Genomic DNA, 4,579 nt, shown 5'->3' on the forward strand with positions numbered 1-4,579 from the left:
CGCGACGCGGGGACCGGGACGTGCACCCCTCCCCACCCCCACAGCGCGGCTTCCGGCCCGGGCGAAGGAGCGGGATTGGGAAGGTTTCGGAGCCCGCGCTGAAATTTCTGGGTGGTTCCTTCGCCACCGCCCTTCCCCCGCGAGGCGGGCGCCTCTCCAGGGTGAGGGGCAGGCCCTGGCCTGAAGCCAGAAACAGGATTTCCCCGGATGCCAGGACAGCGCCAGGGCCGGGGGCAGGCCCGGGCCCCACCGCGGGGTTTTCTGTCCTGCGCACCACTGACCCCGCAGACTCCGCGCAGGGGGCGCAGGATGGGTTGGGGGTCCCAGAGCCTTGGTCTGTCAGACCCCCAGCGGCCAGTGCAGGTCGGTGGTCATTTCAGAGTTCCGGCCACTGTCCTGTGCAGGAGTGACCCTGGAGGCCGCCTTAGGCTGGCCTGAGGGGGATTCTAAACATGGAGGGGCCAACACCAAGACCTGAAAGATCCCGGCCTAAGCCTGACCCAGCGCCGGCCACACCAACTGCACCTCTCTGCGCGCCTCTGGGATCACAGAATGGGGCAGTCTCCCCCCTCCTACCCCCCAGGCCCTGGCGAGGGCAGCTCCTCCGACCCGCTACAGCCTTTTTCCTAGGACTGTTTTTCCTTAGAAACAGGAAGCTGGGGCGTGGGCCTCACGTCCCTCGGGTCCAGGCCCCACCAGGGGCAGGGCAGAGTGGGGCTGGACCACAGGGCACACAGCACCTTGCCCAGCTCCTGCCCCAGGGTGGGCACAGCAGGGCACAGGGCAGTGTCCATCTGGGACTGGTGGCCTGGCCTAACCCGGGCATAGCACCGACCAGGGTCATTTCACCCAGCTGGGGGCATCTCCATGAGGGAGGGACACACACAGCTCCATCGTGTGTCCCTGGCAAGCAGTGGCTCTGGTTCCTGCTTGCCCGCCACCCAGACCCCAGCCTGGCCAGGCCCACCTTGCAGGAGGGGCCAGAAGGTTCCAACAGCGGAGAGGGGGACAGGGCTGTCAGGGAGAATCTGGCAGGGCCAGGCCAGAGGGGCAGCAGCCGGCACTGGCCAGGGTATATAGGACCCTTCAGGGTCCAGGGCTGGTGGCCTGCCCGACCCCCACCAAGGCCTCTCGGCGGCCTTCGACCCTCCACACCCCTGGGCTCTGGTTCTGGGTCTGGAGGGCAACCCACCCTGGTTTCTGGGCTGAGCTGGGCAGCCAGGAGCCCACCCTTCCAAGCCAGCCAGTTGTATCCCCACGGGGCCTGAGCACTTGGCGCCCCTCTACCTGAGAGTATCCCTGGGACAGCTGCCGGAGGGGCAGGAGGCTGGGAGACACTTTTGCCTGGGCTGACCCAGGGAGCCCCGGCCTCCAGCCTCCACCTCCCCACTTCCCCACGGTTCCTTGTCCCTGGAAGTTTCTGGAATAGGCCTGCTTTGCAGCAGGAGCCACGCAGGCCAAGCCTGGGCTGTACTTCTTGCCAGTGAGAGCTGCCAGGCCCGGCCATGGGAGAGAAAGGTCCGTTCCTAGCCCAGCCGGACACCTGGCCCAGCACAGGACACTGCAAAGACAAGCCAGGCTGGCCAGGCTGCCCCTGCTGGTCCCCACCCGCAGCGGGGCCACCTGCTCCAGGGCTGGGTGCCCCAGCCATTGAAGCCCCCGCCCACCTGGCACAGGCCAGGCACAGATGGCCATCTGCGTCACTGAGACCAGGGGGTGGCAGGGCTGGGCGGGCATCCAGTCTCCAAATGTTCTGTCCTCACCCCCTCCCCAGGGTCCCCTAGGGGTGGGGTGGATAGGGCAGTTTCTGTGGGGAGGGTCAGGACCCCCCAAGGGCCAACACATCAGGGTCACGACCCCATCCTTTCCTGAGGGCAGACGGCCCTGGCCTGGGGGTGTCCCTGTGGGCTCCACATCTCATTGCAGGGGAGGCTCCGTGGGGTCCGAGGCTGGGTTGCCTGGAGCAGGACCAGCAGCTGTGCAGAGGCTGCGAGAAGAGAGTGGGTGGGGGCTGCCTCTTCCTGGCCAGAAGGAAGTGGGGGAGTCGGAGCAGGTGCTGGGGCATGGGGGTGGCCAGGCCTGGGCCAGGATGGGGTCCTGTGGGCTGGGGGCCCCTTGACAACAGAGTGGTGGGGGAAGGCCGGCAGGACTGTGGCTGCAGGAGGAAGGGAGACCAGCACAGCTGAGACCCAAGGGTGGCCCGAGGACAGCTGTTGGTGACTGAGGCAGAAATGAAACGGGTGGGGCAGAAACTGAGGATGGAGGTCATCTTCCCCAGACCCCAGCTCTCAGGGGACTGGGAAACAGGGACTGGCAGGAACAGGGGTACTAGTACTGGGAGCTGCCCTTCCAAGGAGCTGAGGCTGGACGGCCAACCCGTGGTCCCTGCAGAGGCCCAGGCAGGTGTGAATGCTGCAAGTCCTGAGCCTGAGGATGCAGAGGTAGGGTGGGGAGAGCCATCTCTCCCTGGCACAGAGGCAGGGAGCTTCTCCCACCCTGGCCTCTCTTCCCCCAGCCCTCAGGAGACCCCTGGACCCCTTCGAACAGCTTTGGGAAGAGGGTTCTGGCCCTGGGTGATGGCTGGCCTGGCTCAGCAGGTGACCAGAGCCCTTTAAAGCTCGGAGTTTATACCCAAAGGTAAACACCAAAGAGAAACCTGGGGCAGCTCGGGGAACAACTGAGCCCAGAGCAGCCCCCGCCCCCCGCCCCCCCGCCACGGCGTGGCTGCTGGACACAGTGCCTCTGAGCCTCCGGGAGGGCCGACATCAAGCCCTGTGGCACTCAGCTCCGAGACAGTGCCCACGTGGCCACAGGGACAGCCCGCGAGGCCCACCCAACACCTCTGCCCAGCCCTTCCCCCACTCCTCCCCGTGGGCCCCACCGCACCTGACCACTCCTCCCCGTGGGCCCCACCGCACCTGACCGCAGGCTGCGGCTCCGTGCTCACAACTGAGTGTCTCGGGGTCCGGCCAGCGGCACTCTGGAGCCGTCCATCCTCTGTCCCCCAGAACGTGCAAGTGCCCAGGACCAGTCCACGCCCACTCCTGCTGTGGCCCATGTTCCCCTCGGCCCACACCACGGCCCACTGCCCCCAACACCCAAGGGCCTAGCCTGGATGGGGAGGCCAGGCCCACGTGGAGTGGGTGTTTCCAGGCCTGCTGGGGTGGGCCTGTGTGGTCTAGAGGCCGCCCTGTACCCCCTCCCTGGGGGGGCTCTGTGAGGCCTTTGGGGCCCTGGAGTTGGGGAGGGAAGGAGGAAGTCCCTGTGTGGCAGTGAGGGGAGGGCCAGGTCTGTTCCAGCCCCAGGCTTGGGGGCGCTTCCCGGGGGGTGGAGAGAAGACATGGGGACCCGGGAATTGTGCTGGGAGGCTGGGGAGAGGGGCTCTCCAGTCCAAGTATTTCTCAGACCACAGGCCAGATGCACCTGTCAGGGCCTGGATGGGCTGGAGATGCTGGATGTGGTGGCCTAAGAAAGCCTAGAGAGGTGGTGGCCTGGGACCTCAGGACCCTAGCCCGCGGCTGTGCCTCCACGAAACGGGCATGCGGCACTGCACCTCCACTCCCCAGAACAGGGGTCTGGGAAGGGCCCACCGCGAGGTCAGGTGGGGAGAAGGGACCTCTGTGTCTCCCTCAGGGCAGCTCGCTGGGGTCCAGGGTTCTGATGCCACCTCTCCTCTCCTCCTGCAAGTGACCTAGGAGCTCCTCCGGGAGCTGGCGACCCACCCGTTGGGGACAGGTCTGTGCATGTGGGAGCTGGACCTTGGCCAACCCCAGGTGTGGCCTCAGAGGCCCCTGTGGAGGCCCAGCCGGGAAGGCCCTATCCCATCTTCTGTCCTGGCATTGCCCTCTGTGGGGTTTTCTCCCAGCCTGGCCAAGGCCATGGTGGCCTCAAGCCGGGGCTCCAGCCACATCCAGCGCTACAAGGAAGGACTGCAAGCTCCCTAAATCGCAGGGGTTTGAAACCTCCGTGGCCTTGTCCAGCTCGGAGAAGATGGGGATGAGGCGAGAGGGCAGTTGTGCCAGGGTGGCCACCTGGACCCCATGTGCCCTCGGGGTCGATGGAAACCCCGAGGCCCACGATCTGACATGTGACAGTGCTGCCATCCCCAGTGGCCTGAACGCGAGGGGGTCCCAGCCGCCCGTGTGTGGCCGGTCCGGGGAGGGGCTGCGGTGGGCACATGCACGGCTGTCCTGCAGTCCTCTCAAAGTCCTTTATTGTACAATGTCATCTGTTTCGGGGTCGGGGAAGGACTAACAGGTACACAGCGAAATAGATAAATATGCCAAGCTCTTTTTCTTTTCTTTTTAAATCAGGCATTTATAAACAAGAAAGCATACATTAATTACATAAAAATAGTTTCCGAGTAGCAGAGTAAGCATCATACTGTCGTTAGCAGCAGCGTGGGGCACGGGCAGGGGCAGGGGTCTGGGTGATGTTAAAGGTAGAGATGGAGCTTTTTCCTTAATTGAAAAAAAAGTCATTTGTGACTCCTGACTTAAAGCAAGAACAAATGTCTCCCTGGACCCTGGCGGGCTGAGGGCGGGGTGGGGGGGCTGGAGCTCGGACCCACAGGGAGGAG

The sequence above is a fragment of the Mandrillus leucophaeus genome, unplaced genomic scaffold (genome assembly GCF_000951045.1).
Source record: "Mandrillus leucophaeus isolate KB7577 unplaced genomic scaffold, Mleu.le_1.0 Scaffold305, whole genome shotgun sequence".
NCBI classification, from domain to species: Eukaryota; Metazoa; Chordata; class Mammalia; order Primates; family Cercopithecidae; genus Mandrillus; species Mandrillus leucophaeus.